The sequence below is a fragment of the Rhipicephalus microplus genome, chromosome 2, assembly GCF_043290135.1.
Source record: "Rhipicephalus microplus isolate Deutch F79 chromosome 2, USDA_Rmic, whole genome shotgun sequence".
Classification (NCBI taxonomy): Eukaryota; Metazoa; Arthropoda; class Arachnida; order Ixodida; family Ixodidae; genus Rhipicephalus; species Rhipicephalus microplus.
The window spans coordinates 97335402-97357201 of NC_134701.1; the positions used below are offsets into that span (position 1 = coordinate 97335402).

General features: G+C 44.9%; 1 long non-coding RNA gene across 1 annotated transcript; it reads left to right on the plus strand.

Annotated features, from left to right (window-relative positions):
* The first annotated feature begins 890 nt into the window (after positions 1-890).
* Positions 891-19619, plus strand: LOC142785355 (uncharacterized). The gene is made up of 2 exons (XR_012888936.1): positions 891-1028; positions 19423-19619. It is a non-coding gene; the product is annotated as an uncharacterized LOC142785355 (long non-coding RNA).
* Positions 19620-21800: the final 2181 nt, after the last annotated feature.

Below are 21800 nucleotides of genomic sequence, written 5' to 3' on the forward strand. Positions count from 1 at the left end.
ACGTTAAACCCCCCATATCAATCAATTGAACCCCGTTGGAACTTTTCAGCACGATGAGTGGATGTAAAACTCACTCGGTAAATAAAAAAAATACGCCGAGCTAAGTCGCTGATGTGTCATGAACCCCCCCCCCCCCCAAAAAAAAAAGCTGTGGAGTTCGAATTCATGCCTTTGTTATTGTGCTCATTGTCATCTTCCGCCAAGGTTCTAAGCAGACGGGGTGCCGGTAACTATGATGTAAAAGTTAATGCCGATATCAAAACAACTCTACTAAGAACACCAGGGTGTGTCATACAGTTTGCTACAAATAAGCAAAACTGCGAATGTGTCTTTTTTAAGAAGGCTAGAGATGAATATGTTTCAACTGTCACCAATACCAATGCTACGTGATGGATCCCCAGTCTCAAAATTTCTTTTAGTGTCTTCCGTGCCTCCCATTTCTTGCACTGTTCTTACATTACTAAATACGTGCTAAGTTCCAACCATTGTACTTCTTTTATGTCATTGTCAATAGCATTTTTTCGCCCGGAGCCTCCGTTGAGATCATCAGTTTTGTCTGATGATGGCATTCATGCACGTGTGTTACTAATTTTCTCGCTCATCAGCTTCTTTAAAATTGGCTGTCTTTGTGGTACTAGTTTCATTGTCATTTTATCATGCATACCAGTCCTAACTGCAGACATGGCCGAAATCAATTAGACTTAATTGCGAAAGGTTTCAATGTGTCATACTCGAGGCGCCCGTTCACTGTTTGTCCTTGACCTAAAACAATACCAGCTGTGCCATCTCTCAGTTACACTCTCTCGACAATCACGTGATTGCTAAGAAACTGTATATAAAATAAAACAAAGTGAAAATCGATTAAAAGTAGTAGCACGGTTGGCCAAATGGCCACAAGCTTTTGCTGAACACAGTTTGGAATTTGCAGAAAGTGCTTGAGATTTTCAAGCTTATCGATCGTAAATGAAGTGGGTTGTTAGTATTGCCACATTGCTCCTGCAAGTTATTTTTTATCGCCGCGTTAAGAGGTAAGCAATTCTGAGTGCAAGCCTCGCCGCGGTGGTCTAGTGGCTAAGGTACTCGGCAACTGACCCGCAGGCCTTGGGATTGAAACCCGACTGCAGCGGCTGCATTTACGATGGAGGCGGAAATGCTGTGAGCCCGTGTGTTCAGATTTGGGTGCACGTTAAAGAATCCCAGGTGGTCAAAATTTCTGGAGCCTTCCACCACGGCGTCTGTCATAATCATATGGTGGTTTTGGGACGTTACATATATTATTCAATTCTGAGTGCAAGCCGCGCCTACAGTGTTCGATAAGCTTCACGACTGTAGTACATATTTTTTAGATTATGGGCACTGCGTGAATATCACAGATTATTCTGGAACCTACGTGGCCGCCAACGAAAACGCTGGAATAATTGACGGAACACATATAAATGCAAACGCGCTTCACAGCTTGTCAGCTGATCGATGGCCTACTCTCTGCTCGCCGCTATCAGTGCCAGTGTGTATCCCTGTCATATGAATTTCACTTTACAGAACACAAGTTAGGCCATAAAAACAGTTTCATCGCAGACCTACATTCTACTTCATTCGTCAACATCACGACTCCGTGACATCTGGTGGAGGTGTTGCTTCTTTCATGTATCGCATGCCCCCGTCAAGTCGGGAAGCGAGCCCCAGTCGTGAAGGAAACAACGACGCCAACCTTGAGCAGAGAGATACCCCCAGACAACAAGGGCTACATCAACAGTACGGTGCTCTAACCAATCAGACGAGCAAGCCCAAGGCCACGACCATTACAGCGCCAACCATGACATACCCTGCGCCAATGACTGCCATGGTTTTAATGCAGTAGCCAAGGGAGCCACCGACTTTCCGTAAACCACAGTTTAAGAGCAGCATACCTGGCTGGAGAAGAACGGCCGAGTGGCCACCCTCAACCGCTGGAACATGAAAGAGAAGCTTCCTTCCGTCTAGGTATACCTTCAAGACGCTGCAAAGACCTGGTTCGAAAATCTTAGGTCTGCACGTCAAACCTCGAACCTTTTTCACGGCCCATTTCTCTGCACGTTAAGGAGCATCGCCCTCAAGAAAAGGGCCATGACATGGCTAGTACAGAGGGTAAAACTCTCGAATTATATTGTGACACATTCGCAAGAGAAATGACGTGACTATTCCGCCACTCGAACCTCAACATGCCTCAGAGTAAGACAGTTCGTTTTCTTATACAAGAAGTCAAGCCAAAACTATTCGCTGGACTGATGCAAGACCTCCGAAAGACTGTCCTGGAGTTCCTGTCGGAAGCAACAGCGATCTAGAAGAAGCCGGAAATGCGAAGCCGCCAGTACAATCGACGAGCGATGCCAGACACCTCAGTTCTTCATTTAGGCTCCGACGACCTGTGCGAAATGATATGAGCGGTCGTGCGGGAATATTTTCGCAAGCTCTTATCCTTCTCACAGCAGCAAGTGAACTGTGTCGCTGCCATCGTTCACGAAGATATCCAGCATTGAATCTGCAACCCAGGATATTCACAGCCACAGCGGCAAGCCATAAGCTATGTCGCTTCAGCCCAACGCTATGCTCCCCCTCCACGCCCACGTCAAGAAGCAGCACCATGACAGTTCCACCACCAGACATCGCCCTACCATCCGCTGCCGGTCAGTACCACACTCCGAGGAAACTGAAGGTGTTGGGTGCCCTCGACCACCGTTCTCGCTGCTACCACTACGGAGAAGTCACACCAACTGCCGCTGCCAGTAAGTACTGCCAGATGGGACTGCGTGGTTTCACTATCGACGTGCCGGCTCCACAGCGAGGTGAAATACCACGTGACATCGCCGAGTATCTCACTGGAGTGCAACCTACACCCCTAGGATCATTTAGTATGCCCTCACCCGGCCGCTACATCTCGCCGCACCGCAGGCAGTACACCGGCGCTGTTTGAGGCCCATTTGCGAACCCTTAGCAGGAGAATTAAGGGCAGCAACCAATGAAGGTGTGGTTTGTGTATGACGAACTACCGAAGGTACTTCACTTACGCCGAAGCCGAAGACGACGCCAAGACGAAATAAGAACACGCTGAAAACAAGACGGAAACTTAAGTCGAAGCTTTGCGGTCAGCAAAACAGATTACGCTACACGGCAACAGCGAACTAAACCAACGTGATTCGACACCGTGGCCTAAATGCAACGCGAGGCAACGAACTAGTGACGTCGACGTTCTCATCAACGGTTACATGGTCACCCTCTCGATGATTGGCTTTTTACGCATGCGGTGCGAGGTCCTAGGAAATGCCCTCTTTTTAGTGAAATGCCCTCTTTTTAGTGATACTGGAGCTGACTCTTCGGCCATGTGTGGATTGTTCTCCACGAAGTTGAAGAAAGTTAGGACTGCTTGGAAAGACACCAAAATTCGCGCATCTGGAGATCACCTAGTAACACCGGCAGGAATCCGCACAGCCAGAGTCACCACTAATAGCCGGATTTATCCCGTAAGTTTCAGAGTCCCAAAGCATTGCTCGAAAGATATCATCCTTGGTACAGACTTCTTATGCCTCCACGGTGCAGTAATCGACCTGAGAACATAGTCGATAGCACCATTCACAAAGGAAGCACCACCGCTGCGCACGCAGCCAGAGAACACGCCTTGAATGAGGTGAAAGAGCAAGTCTCCATTCCACTTCGGTGCAGCGTCATCAATTTAGTCAGCCCTCTGAAATCGGCAGACTTGGAAGGAATCGTTGAAAATAGTCAGATAGTGTTAGGTCCCCCGTGACATTTGCGTCCCAAGAGGAATTGCCGAGCTGCGCAGAGGCAAACACACTGTTATGATCACGAATTTCGACAACGAGTACAAACACGTGAAAAAGGGAAAAACTGTGGAATTTATTGAAGAAATAGTGAAAGTGACCAGTGCCCTTGTCGTCACCGATTCTGCGGAAACTACTCCGAATAATAAAGTACCTCCCTCAGCTTTCAACGTGAATCTGAATCTCCCGAATCCCAAGCAAGCACAGCTTAAGGCACTGGTCCTGCAATATAAGGATTCTTTTTCATTGTAGAAAATTCGGCCGTCCACAGTCGGAGAGATCGCATCATAACAGAAGCAAATGCCAGATCACGCCATCAAAATTGGTAGAGGGTTTCGACGCGAAACTGTGATGTTGTAAAGAGACATATTAGGAAACGCTACGCGATGACACCATGTAACCGATAAAGAGTACGTGGGCGTCTCCCGTGGTGTTATTGAAGGAGAAGAATGGAATCCTAAGTTTCTGAATTGATTACAGCTGCCTAAACAAAATCACATGAAAGGACGCGTATCCTCTCCTACAGATAGGGGACGAGCTGCACCGACTCCACAACGCCAAGTAATTTTCATCGATAGACCTCAAAACGGGCTATTGACAAATCGAAGCTGACGAATGAGACCGAAAGAAGAATGCGTTTAAAGCACCAGATGGTTCAGTTACCTATGCTGTCGGGCTAGTTATTGTCGGGCCAGTACAGCTGTGTGAGACACTGCTGGCGCAAACTTGAAAGCATACGAAAGGACTAACGCGGTAAAACGTATACTCGCAATTGACATTTATGAAACCATAGTTCATCTGCAACTTTCAACACATTATAGATACAGTACTTGCGGTATTGAAGTGGCAGACTTGCCTTGTGTACTTGAACGACATCTAAGTGTTTCTCTCGAGCTTAAACGAGCATTTCCGCTGCTTTAAAGCATTATTTCAAGCTATCGAGACCGCCAGGCTAACCCTGAAACCCAAAAAGTGCTGATTCGCATACGAGGAGATCTTGTTCCTTGGACACAGGAAGATAAAGTCTGAAGTCTGTGCCTACCCGCGAAAAACAGCCGCTATTGCCAACTTCCACCGCCAACCGACTAGAAGGGAGTACGCCGATTTTTTGGCCTGTGCGCCTATTACAGGTGGTTCGTCAAAAACTCCGCTCGAAATTTCGAGCCACTCACTAATCTTACCAGAACCGACGTAAAGCTGAAGTGGAAAACGCCACAGAAGGAGAAACTTGAGGAACTAAAACGACGCCTAAAGACGCCTCCATTACATGTGAATATTGACGAGTTCACCTAGACACAAATAGAGACTCACGCAAGCAAAGTAAGAGTAGGCGCCATTTTTTTTTGCAATGAACTGCCTGACTGGAAAATGTCTTTGTTTACGCTGGCCGATCACAATCCAAGGCAAAAAAATAAATATTCTACAACAAAAAAAGAGGACCTTGTCATCATATAGGGGACGTCAATGATTCACCCTTACCACTAACGCAGCGCCCCCAGAACACAATACACCAAATTTCTCGCGCAGAATATCAAAGAAACGTTTTAACGCGATAGCTTTAAAGAACTCGTGTCACAGAAATTTCGCCGTTGGCGTCAGCACCAGTGGTTGTGAGCAGAACCTTGTCTGTGAGTGAGAAATCAAGATTTACGCAAAGAAAATAGAGAATAAAGCGTTTGTTCGCACTGCGGATTGAACCCGAGCCTTTCGCGTGGCAAGCAGGTGTCTTACCATAAAGCTACGCTGTTACTTGCCGATGCTTTGGGAGAAAACACTACATATTGTCACGTAGTGGAAGGATTGTCCTCAACGCATTTTGTCCAACAGGTGTTGCGACGAAAACGAGCCAATCCGGCGATTTGAAGGCGCATTTGGGAGGCTATGAAACTGCGTAAAAAAGACTGGGATAGTGCAGCCATCGTCGTAAAAAACACACTAGAACTTTAAACAGCTATAAAAAGGAGCAACTATGTTCCTCTAGCGGAAAACATATCATGCCTTTCCACAGGCGTCGATGAAGCAAACGGCAAACGCTAGATAATGTGGTGCCATCTGTGAGGCATTGTGAGACTCTATAGCCTCTGAGATAGCGAGCCTGCTACGTGTTGTTTGGAGGCCATACGACTCCTACTTTTGATAAAAAAGTATGCACTTAGCGGTTAAATTGTGCACTAGGGGCCTGATTTCGCTATCGCGTTCAACTCTTGAAGGCGAAGCTTAAGGTTCCCCCAATTTTTGCTCACTCACTCCAGACGCTTGACTATCGTCTTTAGACGACATTTGCCGTGAAACATGCCGGTATGGGGCCAATTTTTCGTTCAAGCATCCGAACAATGTCTGTTGGAGAGGATCTTAAGGACTGTAGTAGATCATTTTATAAAAATTACGCGCACAACGCCAACATTAAAGATTATTAAGGAACCTACATGGCCACGAGTGATAAAGCTGCAATATTCAACGGCACATGTATAAATCCCGACGCACTTAACCACTTTTCAGTTGATCCACGGCAGACGCCCTCCTCGGCGCTATCAGAGTCAGTGCGCACGGCTGTTATCTGAACTTCCGTTTACCGGTCACCAGGAATGCCCAATGAGCTGTTTCGTCTTAGACCTACGGTCTGCTTCTCCCATTGACGTCACAACTCCGTGACAGTATCAGTGTCGAGTGAGTTTTTTTTAGTGGGCATCACCGTATTTTGTTCATTTGTGTTTCATGACCTAATTCATAAGCACCACGAAAAACACTCACACTTTCAATTGAAGGCCCAAACATTTTAATGTTATTTCAAAGACTTGCATTTCTAAATAAGGAATTGCTCAGCAATTGCTTTGTCAAGAGCCATTTCTACAGTCTGATCGTTCTTAATTTTATGTAGTTGCTCCGAGAAGTTAACGTAAAAAACTTTTTTTATATGCAGTTGTAACTCAGACGAAAATAATGTTTCGAGAAGCCTTGTACAGTTTTTTATAGCACTGTGTCATTCCTTCGTTGGGCGTCAAGGAGACGTCCTCAGAACTTGACAGTTAACTACTTGACAGAGATTTGACTAGTTCTAATTTGAGCCCTGATTGGGAACGTTTTTACCCACAAGATTCCAGGAGCATTTTATCATAATACTGTATGTATTGTGCCAAGGACGCACGATGAAATTTAATATGTATTTGTTACTAACCAGTGTAAGTGCATAATAATGATTAATGTTATTTCAAGAATCTGTATGCTGATGAAACCACGTCGTGTTATACTAAAATAATTGTTAGAGTACGGTGGTAGAAAGTTATGGCAGTATCGTAATAAGTAATTTCTGGAAACTTTTATGCAATTAGTTGTAGTGTGGTGGGTTTAAGTATTGGCAAATAATTATTGGCTTCTTCCTCCCCGGGGAGCTTCACGCTCTCCCTCAAAATAGTACACATTGCTTTAAATTGCCAAGCAGTTTTTCTAAATATAATTGGTGACCACGCGGGCCATCACTGACGATGTTAACGAGTAGCCAACACAACAGCAAAATTTGTTTATTAAAACATTATCATTATTAATTATCATCAGCTTCACTACACTCACTGCAGGACAGACACAGCTTTAAACATCCTCCAAACAAATCGGTCCTGTGCTTTCCGCTGCCAAGTTGTACCTGCCAGCTGTTTAGTTTCATTGCCCCACCTAACTTTCTCTCCTTTTCGTGCGCTTGCAATCTCTGTGAGTATAATTAGTTACGCTTAATTTACAGCAGTTATCCTGGCTGCGTGCTAGGTGCCTAGCTCATCTTCATTTCTTCTTGATTTCAACTTTAATCCTTAACCCCTGTTTTTCCCCAACCCACTCTTCTATTTTATTGTCACTTAAGGTTAGTCTTATTATTTTCTTTTCCATCGCTCGCTGCATCGTCCTCAATTCTAGCTGAAACCTCTTTGTAAGCTTTCAGATTTCTGCTGTACAGGGAAATACCGGCAAGGTACCGTTGTTAAATACCTTCCTCATGAGGGTTAGTGGCATATTTTCATTCATCGACATTGCTTGCCGAATGTGACCCACACCTTCCTCATTTTTTAGTTATTTAACCTTTTTGGTTAGGCTTCACGGTTACTACCAGTCCTAAGTATAATCCTTTACAACTTCCAGCGCCTCCTATACCTATCGCAAAGTTGTGTTTTCTGCCGTGATCATTTCCTAATGATTTAGGTTTTGTAATGAATAAACAAGACAGAGAAAACACTCTTTCTGTGGGCCGGCTGTTGGCGCAAAGTTTGCGCAATTAGGGTTCCTCGATACACGCGCCCCCTTGCAGGCTGGAGTCACTCTTAGAAGGGGGGAGGGCTACCTTTCAATATGGGTTGCCATTCAGCTCCCCTCGCTCCTCGCGGCTGGTTGAGCGATACACGTGCGCTGCGTTTTCTCAGGCAAAAGGTCGGGTTGTTGCGTGCCACAATGCACAAACCACTCGCGAAATGGCTCTAGGATGTTCAGATTTCCGAAAGATCCGACAACGGGACCCTTGTGACTCAAAAAGATCAAGCGCGACAAGCAGTAACTTATGCACCGTTCATGTTTGTGCAGAGTAAGCTATGTCGTTTGAGCATTTCGAATGTTATGACTCAAAACGCTGTCACACGGCCACTTTTGATCACAATCGAGCCTGATGTGTTTGAATCGCCTACGTCAGCTGCAAGAAGACGCCAATCACTGTTTATAAATTTGATCCCAATCAGGATCACCAGTGCACCGGGTGCAGTACGCACTTATTTGTGTGCAGTGTACATGCGTATTTAACTCGGTTATTCTGGATAGGACAGAATGCGTTCTTCTTATTCGCATGTTGTTCGCAAACTGCAGTTCCACTAAACTGTGCGCCTACGTTGTGCGCTTGTTGCGGCCAGCGCCTTCAACTATTTGTTCTTGTAACATAACACTTAAAGCATGCATGCCGTCAGTTTATGTTAAGAAATATTTTCTCACTGTTATTATTTGTAGAAATAAACCGATGTTCTTTCCCTTCTTTCTTATTATCCCATTTTCTTCACTGCAGTGACCCACCAACTTGCTTGGTGAGGCCGAACGCGCTTTGACCGGCAAATTTTACCTCCAGCCATTTGGTGTATGCGTAAACAAACACCACGAATGAAGATCCTTTGATAGGTCCTGCAATGTCAATGTGCAGGGTGTGCTAAGGCGTTTCTGGTCTTTCCCATTTCAGTATACGAGCTCTTGGTGAGGCTCTCTGGCTGCATTGGCAAAGCTAGAAATCGTGAAATGTTGATTCGATGTGACGGTCGATACCCGGCCACCACGTGTAACTTCTGGCGCACTTCTTCAAGGCAACAATGCCTTGATGTCCTGCGTGGACAAGCGACATGGCTTGTTCGTGACGTGTCGCAGGAATCAACACCCTTTATTCCAAGCTGATGCAGCCGCGATAAGTGCCAAATTTCATAGCTGTATTGCGATAAGCGTTGAGGTGTTCACCTTTTAGCTTGTGCTCGTTGATTTCCTGTATAACTGCGTAGACTTCCTTCAAGGCTCTGTACTCTAGCATTGATGCCGCTACCGTGTTAGCCGTTTGTGGAAAATGCGGCAGTGCTTCTGACATGGGTATATCACCTGGCGGAAGTGGTTCGTCGATTGTGGTATCTAGCGAAAGGTGACTTATTGCGTCGGCGTTCCGGTGTTTCTTGCCAGTGCGACGTACGAGTTCATAATTTTACGCCGCATTCTTTATACACCATCGTTCCTCTCGCGGTGACAACGTCTGTGGCATTGGTTTCTGGGGGCCCAAAACACCCAAAAAGGGCGGTGATCAGTTATTAAGACACTTTTCTGCTAGTGACATACTGTCAAAAGTGGTCTGCTGCGTATACGATGGCAAGTCCCTCCTTGTCCGGCTGCGAATGATTACTCTCTGCGTGCTACAGGCAGTGCGATGCGATGCGAAAGCGATCGGGGCTTCCCATTCCTGGTCTTAAGCTTGGCGAAGGACTGCTACCACTCCTTATGGTGATACGTCACAGGCTAGTAGTAGGGGTCTCGTTTCGTCGTAATGTCAGTAGATCTCTGTAGCAGTTCCTTAAGGGCAACGAATGACTCTTGGTGGTGTGGCGACTGTTAAATATTGTGTGAACGACAAGGAGCGCCACCATCACCATTAAAATCGAAGAGTGTTTGGAATAAAGAAGAGGTTGACGGGTGGGCTTCGCCACGGGCACCTCCTGACTGAAGACTTGCAAAAATAATACTGCTTCTTGAAAAACAGGGACTAGGAATGCAGATAGATAACAATAGGCCAATGGCTTTATTATCACATGTAATGAAGTTAATAGAAATAATGCTTTACGTTAGCGTTATGAAGTTCATAACTGAGAATGCAATACTCAGTGTGTTCTAGATTAGATTTAGACCAGGTTACTCAACATGGTGGGCACACGTTGATTCAGAGGCCCGTATAAAGGTTGCTCGCCACAGACGACAATATGCGGCCTAGTAACCTTTTATTTAGCCAGGGAATATAATAGTGGCGAACATGCTGTTCTTATCAATACACTAAAAGAGCTAACGTTGTCGCAGTACATAACAAATTGGATATACGAATTTTTAAAAGACAGAAAACTTTATTGCTCCCAACGAGGGGTTTCCACACCGAAGTATAGCCAAACGAGAGGTGTTTCTCAAGGCTGTGTTCTACCGCTTGTGCTATTTAATATTTTGTTAGGTTCAATACCACTGAGTGATAAGGTACAAGTATATGTATATGCAGATGATATTGCATTTTTTGCATCTGACTTTGATATTCATTTACTACATTCGACTTCACAGTTTTACTTTGCAACATTAGAAACCTGGCTTCAGAAAATTTATATGAATCTGAACGTAACTAAAAGTGCTATAATAATTTTTGCGGTCGACGTAACAGTTACTATTTCTCTTCAGTACCATCAAGAAATAATTCCCCAAGGAAACTGTAATAAATATCTGGTTGTATTGTACGATAAAAAACTGAGCTGGTGTGATCACATTGAACATATTAAAATTACGGTTACACGCGCTGTTGGGATGATAGGTAGGCTTGGCCGCCTCCGTTCCGGTCTTCGCAGAGATACGCTGATCGTGATTTATAGAATGTACGTTCGTCCAATTCTTGAATTCAGATATGCACTATTCTCTAGTGAAGCAGCGTACAAAATAAACCCCTTGATTCTCTGAGAGTGGGAAGCTCTTCGAAGTTATTTAGGTGTGCCAAAACTCAGAGCTAACAATGTTTTGTATCAAGAAGTTCGGATAACCACTCTTGCTTGCAGATTCCGTAGTTTAACAGTCAAAAACTATTTAACAATTTTCTGAATCCACTTTAAGAAGGCGACAGTATGTGTTCTTTGCCGAGCCTGGTGTCTTTTCCAATGAGCATTGGTCCCGTGTAAATAAACCTCAAGTGCTATTTCTTCAAACAGTTCAAGATGCTTTAAATGCTAATATAATCGAGATCACACCATCTGACAAACCAATCGACCAAATATATCGATATCTTCGCAAAGAATGCTAAACGCTTGCCCTCTACATATTTGATTGGCGTATTACAAAAACACCTGTCTGAATTAGGTACTAATATAGTGATTGCAACGGATTCATCTATGAGAGCGAGAATACAGGTGTGGGTATATTGCTCTCTCATAGTTCTGGTCATATTCATTACGCCTCCCAGATTATACACCAATATTTGAAGCAGAATTAATGGCCGTTATACTAGCTATTCGTAAACATCCTGCGACTCATTCGACAGCTATGATATTGACTGACTCGTATTCCGTGTGTTCATCTTCATTAACGTCGTCGGCATCAGCAGTACTAGAAACATTTAAATCATTATTCCTAGCAAATATTCGTCTAGTGTGAATGATATGTGTGCCAGGCCATCATGGTATATTTGTAAATGAGATGGCTGACACACTTGCGCGAAAATCTCTTGATCTTCCGATTGTGCCAATCATGCCTCTTACAGCATATGTAACAGCAGCGAGGTTCAGAAACCTTTCCCTTTTTTGAAGACTCATCAAACATTATGGTACAGAATACAAATTTCTCACACCTGCACTTCGCATGGAACAATAAATGGTGTCCCACGCGTTTATTGGAAGTCTCTATAACAAAATTACGTTGCCTTGTACCACCTTTAATTTCTAATTAAACTGGTCTGGTCTGGTACCATCCCCTCTGTGCCCAAGCTGTAACGAACCTGAACACATCGACCATTTTTTTACCACATGTCACCGCTTCAAAAATAAAAAAAATGCTTCAAATTTTTAATAAAAAAACTAGGAATATCATTTATTACTCCTTATTTTTTTCTTTTGGGGCCACTTCCTTGGGACACAGCGAAAGGAACATCTGCGGGGCTCTCTGCGAAATCCTATGTAACACAAGAAGATTACCTTGCTGAGCCGTTGATCCGCTCTCGATTTTTACTAGCCAATCTACTATTTATATTTAGCTGTTAGACTGTAATGATTTAACCTTCAGAAGAATTTCATATAAGGATTACAACTCATATATTCAACAAATTATAATATTTCCCTCCTTCCCTCCTCTCCTTTTTTACATTGTGCCAACATAATTTCACAGTCAAAACAAGGTAATCCTAGTCTGGAAAACCTAAAGGTATTGAGTAGCATTAACCACCGGCTTCTTGGCTAATCCCCCTTAGTGGGTGAGAGCCATAAAAGAAAAGATCAAGCAAGCAAGCAAGCAAGGCACGACAGATCGTTCTTTCCTCAACTTTTTAGTGACGTGAAACCCGGGAGGAAGGACCTTCGAAGGTGAGACGGGGTGGACTTAACAAATTTCAACCGCAGTCGTAGCCTCGAGGACTTTTGTGAAGCCGCCGTGGCTAAACGTGATGTGCAAGGCCTAACAACTGCTGTGACCTGGGAGCATGACTCCAGTTGCAACTAAGACTACTACGAGCACCCATGAACTGACGTGAGTGCAGGCGTCGTCTAGAGGTTCGCGAGTCGGAAGCCCTCACGTCTACTTCGGCTCCGTCCTGACTTGCTCTTCACGACGACGGCGCGATGTTCACAACGAAAGGCAGTCCACAAGTCAACGATGTACATCTGGACAGCGCAGCCTCGTGAGTGCAGGCACCGTCTGGAGGGTGACGAGAAGAAAGCCCTCGCGTCTTCTCCGACTCAGTACTGACTCGCGCTTAACAACGATGGCCCGACATTCACAATATCATGAAGAACGGCAACCCGACAAGTGACGGATACTCGTTGTGCGAACCTTCTGCGATGGATGCCATGTTGACTGCGTCTTCGCCTTGTGACACGGCCAGCCAGTGACTTCTCCCGTTTCAAGCACTGGACCGGATCATGAAGGCCTTCTACGAAAGGTGGAGTAAAACACGCAAGGCCGTCACGCAGGTGAACGCAGACGTCGAACGTCTTCGGCAATTGGATCGCCCACCTATCTGCGAGTTACGACGAATTCACCGAGTTTTCATTGAGCAGTATGAGGAACTCAAAAGAATCGAGAAGGAAGTAGAGGATGCAGTTGATATCAATCACGTCGAAGCAGAGATGAAGGAGGCTGACGTTTACGAGCAAAAGAATATTCTAGCAAGGGTCAGAGCAGAATATAAGATCGCAGATACATTAAAGGCTCAGCAGACGCACTTAAACTTAATACGACAACGTATGAGAATCGAGGCCCAGAAGAAAGTACTCTCTCCGACAATGTCACCGTAACCTTACAATTACGTCTTGAATGGCCATCTCGTCCCACAGAACTTGGATGAGTGTACCACAGGACAACTGGAGGGAAAAATGGCAGCACAGATATTGGAACTTCAACTACAGAGAAGGCCTCTTCCGTGCCGTTAGAGATGTCATCAGCGTGCTGCACCCATCGAGCTGTTGAGAAGAAGTCTACAACAACTGCTGTGTTCGAGGTGGAAAGCATTCTCACGATTGAGAACTAAGACTTTGCAGATCTAAAAGGCCATTCACGAGATTTTAATAATGTGTCCAAGCGAAAGCTGGCAGACTCAGACATTACGAAGCCCTCATCAGCCTGTGTTGAAGTGCCCGACGAAGGAAAAAGATGGACTGCTCATAAAGCGAGAAGAAACAGAAAGAAAGAAAAGGTCATGACCACACAAAACAAGCCGCTTGGATTACTGAAAGCTTCAGCTCTTCGAGAAGGCTGCAGATGTCAATTTTCAAAAAAAAATATGCGTGGCGCGTATTATTTCAGTGAATTTGCGAAATTCTCGCACAGTGTCACAGCGGCAAATGAGACGGACCAGACGAAGGTGGGGCCTGAAGGCCGAGGCTTGCAAGGTAAATGCCGCAAACAAGAAAAAGCCAAGAAAAAGATTCTTGAGAGATGCCTTCACAATATACTTCTAAAATATTCTTGTATGCGAGCTTTCAGGTCAAGGAAACAAGCTCTGCGAGAATTCAGGTGCATCAATGTCAACGCACTAAATAGCACAAATGTGGCATAAGTGCCGAAAACACCGCTGGAAAATCAAGCGCAGAAGGAGACTCGTATGACAATCTACTAGGGTCTACATGGAACTCTTACTTATAGTTAAGAACATTTTGTACTTGGAACTCTTGTGAGCGTTGAGTTTTCTTTGTCGTCAGACGCCAATGTGTGGGCGTAGAGGAAGTTAAATATTATGTGAACGACAAAGAACAGCACTATCATTATTAGGATCAGAGAGGGTTCAGAATAAAGAAGAGGTAGACGGGTGGGCTTCGTCACGGGCATGGCGGCTCGTCCTTTCCTGAACACTGATCAAATCCATGGGACTTCTTTCTGCAGGAGCTCGTACAGTTCGTTGGCCACTGTAGCTTGATGTTTTATTAACTGGTCGTAGAACGTCAATAGCCCTAAGAACGACGGCAATTCTTGTTTGTTAGCAGGCAATCGTGCTTCAGCGATTGCTTGCACTTTCTATTCAGTGGGATAATACCCTGTGCGTCAATCTAATGTCCAAGAAACTTCCCTTCTGCCACCGCAAAAACACATTTTTCCTTGCTGATGCGTAAGTTAGCATTAGATAGCTGTCATGAATGAGCTCCAAACGTACTTTGTGCTCTTTATTGGAGGTGCCCACGACAATAAAATAATCGAAGTTGACGCAAACACTAGGTATCTCGCTAAGTGTATACTCCATACATTTCTGGAACATTGCTCGCGCTACAGCCATGATGAATAGTAGCCTTTTCACTTTGTACAGACCCTTACTGGGGCTCATCGCGAGCAGTTCAAATGTTGATTCGCTCACCTTCAGTTGCTGGTAGGCTTGTGTCAAATCCAAGGTGCTCAAGATTTTTCCAACCTGAAGCGCGCTAAAAACGTCTTCCGGTAGCGGTAGTGGGTAGGTTGATGCCTTTGTGGACAGATTGACGGTGTTCTGGTAGTCTCCGCAGAGGCGTAGGCTACCGTTCTTATTTCGGATGACAACGAGTGGTGTAGCCTATTCTGATGTTGTGTCGGTTCGATTATCGTTTGAACCTGCAGTCGGTCAAGCTCATTCTCGAATGACGTTCGTAGAACAAAAGGTACCGTCTTAGCTTTCAAAAATTTCGGCATCGCATCTTCTCGCAGCTGAAGTGTGACTAGACGTTCGTTGCTTCCTGGTATTTTTTCGGAAAAAACCGCCCTGTACTTCTCTTGAAGCTGCTCTACTGATGGACAGCTAGATGCATGGTTAACTCCGCCAACGACTCTAAGAGGGGCGAACCTATTTTTTTCTAAAAGGCTTCATCTGGAGCCGTGGACGACTAGCAATGGCAAGTCGTGGGTCTGGTCGTTGTAGTATACATCTACGCAGGCACAACCCAGGGGTGGAGAGGAATGTCGGGATCACGTTCTTAGCTGCATGTCGTCTTCCTGGAGAGCTGGCGTTTTCTCATTCCAGGTAGGTCGAAAGGTGTCCTCACTGATTAGCTTACATGCTGCTCCAGAATCCACGTCAAACTTGATGGGGCGATGGTGTACTACGATAGAATTCTGTCAGTACCTTCAATCTCGTGCCGAGATTTGCAAAGGAGTTTAAGTCGTATAGAGGCGCTGACGCTAGTGATGTTCTGGCTGTGATATCTTGTGTCTCACCTCTTGTGCTTCGTCATTGTGGTTACGTTGCGCTGCATCCTTTGGCCTGGGCTGTTTGCACTTGGTTACGCATGCTTTTCATGTGTTTCCGTTTTTAGCAAAAATTGCTCGTAGTTCTCACTAATCGATATACCTGGAGATTGTGCATGTCGTCGCATTGTCAACAGCGCCGTTTTTTTTCCTTCAATTGGCTGTGGTAGCATAATAGCCTAGCTGCTGACTGGTGTGGTGCACTGGCTCGAGGTACCGTTAGATATTCCTCTGCAGGTGCCCGGCGCTCTCCACTCGCTGGGCAATGCCCTACACTTTAGAAAATATGAGACCCGAATCTGCAAACAGGCGTTGTTGTAAGCCTTCGTCACGCATTCCACACACAAAATTGTCCCGCAACATAACGTCCAAGGGTAGCATAGTGGTGTTAGCAGCGTGGTAGTCGATCCTCCCTCCTGCGCAGTAGCTGACGTTATTGAAGTCGGTGGCCTGAAATGGCAGTCAACAGCGAGTTTTTTTTTAAGAGCCGCCATGTAATCGCTCACTTTTTCGCCTTCCTGTTGATCTCCTTGTTGAAAGCGAGCTCGGCTGTAGACCTTCGATGGCCTTGTATCATAGTGCTTTTGTAGCGCAGCTACGTTGTAGTCGTAGTTGACAGTTGCTGGAGTGCATGGCTGAATCAGGACACAGACTTTGCCATATGTCTGCTCCACGCACAGTGTTAGCAGGTTGGCTCTCTTTATTGCTGCATCAGTGATGTCAGCCTCGAAGTAAAATTGCAAGCGTCCAAACCACGATGACCATGATGAGCCGTTGAATTTGGGAATTCGATTCTGGAGCACGTGCGTAGTCATGACTTGCTTGTCAAAAGCGTTGCGTATTGCAGGTCCAAATCCTTTTCCTCATCGCCACTGTTATGTCCGCGATTGTAGTCGTCCCATACACGTAATCCTGTAGCGGTAGTGAAAAGGCATAGGCAACCTTGAACTTAACATGTTCAAGCTTGTTCATTACTACTCAGATGGGGGCGGCAGCCAAACTGCCGTGGGTAAGTGAGCGGCAGATTGTTGTCTCCAGCGGGGGACGGAAAAAGGGGTGATGGAGCAGTAGTCTTACTGACCAAAATCGTTTTCAACCGGTCAACCACTGCTTCATTGTGTACAACTTGGAGACTCGCTCAGAACCGAGGGGTGGTTTGGAACAAAACAGTAGCATTTTTGTTATTAACAATCGCATGATCAGGCTGGATGGGCTCTTAAACCGTGGCCATTTTTTTCAAATAAGAGTGACTAAACTTGCACAGTTTTATCAACAGTTTGCGCTTATCACAACACGGTATTAGGCTAGAGTTTACACATGTTCATCGCCATAAAATTAATCTAGAATTTATCTAGTTCTCATGTCGGGTATATCAGCCGTGTGCTTTTCAACAGTGCAGCATATAGTACTAGAATTTCTCGCATGGACATGATATGGCACAAAGGACAAATGGACATGATATGGCACAAAGAATTAACGTTGCACGAAATATTAGGTCCTGTGCGTGGACCTTCTAAACATCGTCATGTAATACTGTCATTGAACAATTACCTATCAAATATTGGCCGTGTTGAAACGCTAATAACCCCACATATAAGATAGAGAAGCCTTCATATACCTTATATCCAATGTGAATAGCTTTATCAAGCTCAGTAGGTCTTGACGTTGTATTTTCATATATTTCTTTTCTCTCTGTCGAGACCTTTCTGTCCCCTTCCCCATTGCTATAAAGACTAGCATGCCAGCGATATATAAAAGTCAGCAAAAACATTTGTTTTTCCTAATAAAGAGTTTCTTTCTCTCACTCGATGGTAAATTCAGAAAATGATTCTATATTTTAGCCAGACAGATTCTTTTATTGTGATTCAGTGTAGCCGAGGCTTGATTGTTTTTTCGTATGAACTGAATCGGGTTCTTGCTGAAAGCTTTCACTCTAGAAAAGAAACGCCTATGTTAGATATTAGTTTTTGGTAGACGATACATACCCGATCGAAATTTCGGAAATAAAAAGGTTTCAGAGCTTCTTGGCCTCTTGGCCTCTATTCTGGCCTCACGGCTATAGGCCTTCGGGGAGATCTCTGTCAACGCATGACACCGAGCTATGTTTTTAAAGAGCTTAGAATCCACAAGAATCCACATGTACTCTATTTATGAATACCTTATATTGTACTGGATATCTACTTGGTACCGATAGCGATATGGCACGTGAAGTGAGAACATGCTGATGAGTTATTTCTCTTTTGACAATTGCGCTTCACTTGGAGAAACACGCCTCGGATGGTGAAAATCGGTTCAGCGCGACACAGGCAGTCACACACGCTGCATGCACTGTGAACCACAAACATTGCATAGATGTGTACGGTATATTTTGGTTGGACATTCAAAGAACCAATAGAGGTGACACTTAGCTCCTGATCACGTGAAATGAACGCTGATGCTAATATATAACGACCCACCAGTCTACGCTAAAGAAATAGCTGCATGTCCGCGGAGTGAATAATGGAGAGTGGGGTGAAGCATCCGTCCATCCATTCGTTCTTGCTTCCGTTCGTTCATGCGTGCGTATGTGTGGTTGCCCATGCGTTCATCCACCCGTCCGTGCGTGCGTCTGTTCCTGCGTCCGACGTCCATCTGTGCGTCCGTCCCTGCGTTCGTCCATCGTCCATGCATCCCCCTTTGCGTCCGTTCATGCGTCCATCCCTCGGTGCAGCCATCCGTGAGTCCATTCATGCATCTGTCTGTGTGTTGGTTCGTACATCTATTCAACACTCGAAGTACCACCATCTCGCATATTTTCATCATATATTCCTCATATAGAAGCACCGCCACCCAGCGGACCTTCCAAGGACTAAACGAGAGGTGGCACACGCACACTTTCTTACGGTTTGCGCTTCTTGTCCACTTCCCATCTTTAACCACCTCATGTTCATGGTATACACTAGTTCACCATATTCTTGGCACTGCGGCCTAACGCTGGCTAAACCTTTCTAAAACCAAGAAGGTTATGCCCAGCGAGTATAACGTAGCAACCTTTTCCTGTCAGATAGGGCTCAATGTACATGCCAATGGCTGCTAAGGGGGAATGCGAGTAAAGAGAATTCAGCTTTTAGTGAACGCGCACGCGGCGAATTTTTTATTGTTCAACAACGCACAGAAAAAATCTCCCACCAGCACCACCTTGGAGGTCAAAATGTAAGACTCGTTACACACTATGACTACTACTACGACTACAAGAAACGAAGGGGTGCCGCTATAAAGAGCTTCGCCCCTGAAATGTTGCAGAGACGTTAACGCTCAGTCTTTGACACAATATATGTGTGTTCGTAATAAAACAGGTTACTTAGACATAATATATACATTGCTTAGAGAGCAGAATCATAAGTATCTTGAGGTAGGTGCGTGTATACATATATTGCTTCTTTCTCTTTTCCTAGTTCTTTGTTTCTGTCTTTCACGTTTTTAGGTGGGCTACGCCTCTTTTAAGAGTTTCTGTTCTAGCGCTGCCACCAGCTGTACACGGCCGTGGGTCTTGCCGCATTCCTGTGCCACCAACTCAGCTTAGAAATTTAGCATGGGGAGCACAAGTTCCAATGACGATAACGATAACGCACGGTTGCTGACAGATACAGAGTAAATAAAGCATAAATGCCACAAACAAAAGTTGGTCTGTCACTGGTTTAATAAAGCACATTTGCATGGAAATGCCTTAGAGTCTATCCCACTGCACAATTATGACCCTATACTAGCTAACTATCGAGTTATTTTGCTAGACCTCTAAGTACACTATGGAAAATAAAAACCTTTAATATTATTTTTGATAATATTACTAGTAATATTAATATTATCCTTGTATAGTCAAGAGACCGACAGAATTTCGTCTGGTCGGGGACAAACATAGTGCAAAATAACAAAAACGCCAACCAAGGCGAAATACACAAAACTTAAATAGACGTTTTGGCTCCCCACACGGGAGCCTTTTTCACAGTGACCGCAAATGGCGTAGTGCGCTCTTCTTATGCATGTTTCATCACGTGTTGCAGACATCGCGCGTACACAGAGGGGAGTGTCCCAATATTTCTGTTCAACGTATGCGCAGTAGTTTGAATGGCCAGAGATTCTATTTGCAATCGTGGTAACAACTTTCTTTCCGTGGCAATGATGCAGGCTTTATCACAGTCGATAGCGTGCCCAGTAGACGCAGCATGTTCTGCGAGGGCATTAGAAGCTACTTTCTTGATCTTGACCTCATTAAAATGTTTCCGGAGCCTTCTTTTGTAGTTGCCCGTTTCGCCAATGTATCCGTATTCACAGTCATTGCAAGAAGTTTTATACACCATGCCGGGAAAATCATGTCTGTCCAACTTATCTTTGACATTTGTAAGACGGCCTCGGAGCTTTCGTGCCGGAACGTGAGCCACTTGACATCGCAGCCGCGCAATACACGAGCGAGGGTCTCGCTGAAGCCTGGGACGTAAGGCACCGATGCGCGTTTTCTTGTAGGAATGGTGTGTAACTGAGCCGGACGCTGCAGATGTCGCTGCACCGAGTTCATGATGGAAAGCGAGTATCCGCAAGTAGCCAGCTCCCGTCGAACGTACTCAACATCGTCTACTGCGTCTTCTTCCTTGGAACAAATCCTCCAAGCACGCTTTACGAGTGTAGACTATTATTATCCTTGTTCTAATGCTTCTTTGCAAATGCATATAAACTATTCTTTAAATTTAATTCTCGAACATCGGACAGCTTTCTTAATTATTGTTCCTGCCTGGGCCAACCTATGCAAAACACGTGGAACAGGTGTTGCTTAGTACCTCAATGCTGGTGCGCGCGTATGTTTGACACAAGCGTTGATTGCCTTCCTCCAAGAAGAAAAAAATGGTTGGACAGCTTAATTACATTCACCAAAATGTTTGCAAGAGACACTGAAGCTCTAATGTTTAGGGCACGTTCATAAATTTCGAATGAGTCAAACTGTATCTATATAGTGATTATTTACGGCATTAACTTTGATTACGAATGGAAAGTTTGAACACCAGTTATCTCTTGGCTATGGGCAAAGGCTAGTTGACACAAAGTTACAGTTTCGCAAAAAGGGGGATGTAATGAGTTGGATAGCAACATGTTCTAGTGTTTTACTAAAAAACACTAGCATTTTAAGAGCAATAATATTTGTAGTAAGCATGCGCTCACTAAAAAACGTGTTCACTGTGGCGTGGCCTCAGTAGATCACCACACCAAGGCATTGCTTAGTGTCGGCGTTGATATATGAAGTGAGGCTGGCAGTCAAGTCGTTTAGATCCGATCTCACGCAACTCTACAAAACGCTAGTGTAAGAGAAAACGACCGCTCCAATTAGACTTTTGGCACCGTTTTTGTGTATTGAGAGCACAGCCCTTGAAAGCTCCCACCTGTTGTGGGGTAACAGGCGAGCGCTGATTGTTGCCGCGATAGTGCGGCCAGCTTAAGCTCCCCCCCCCCCCCTTGTTTGCTACTGAGGTAAGCACACGTGCAGACAAGCGCTGCCGGAAGGGCGATGCCCGCTATGCAGGAAGAGGAGGCTAGCGCATCTTTCCCCGTATATGCATACATATATATAGTATTGAATGACGGTGGCGGCAGTGGCGACGACGAAAATCAACTGAGACTGTTCATATAGTTGCTTTTGCAACAAAAGCAACAAAGAATGAAAGTGCACACTGAATTGTAAATTTGTCCCTAATGCACTGTTAACATGTCTACAAAGCACTGATTATATAGCTTCCTTTAAATATTGTTACATGCGAATGCATTTTTTGTCGGGCTACGTCAGGCATCCGTCAGGATCGGTTCATCATTCTCTCC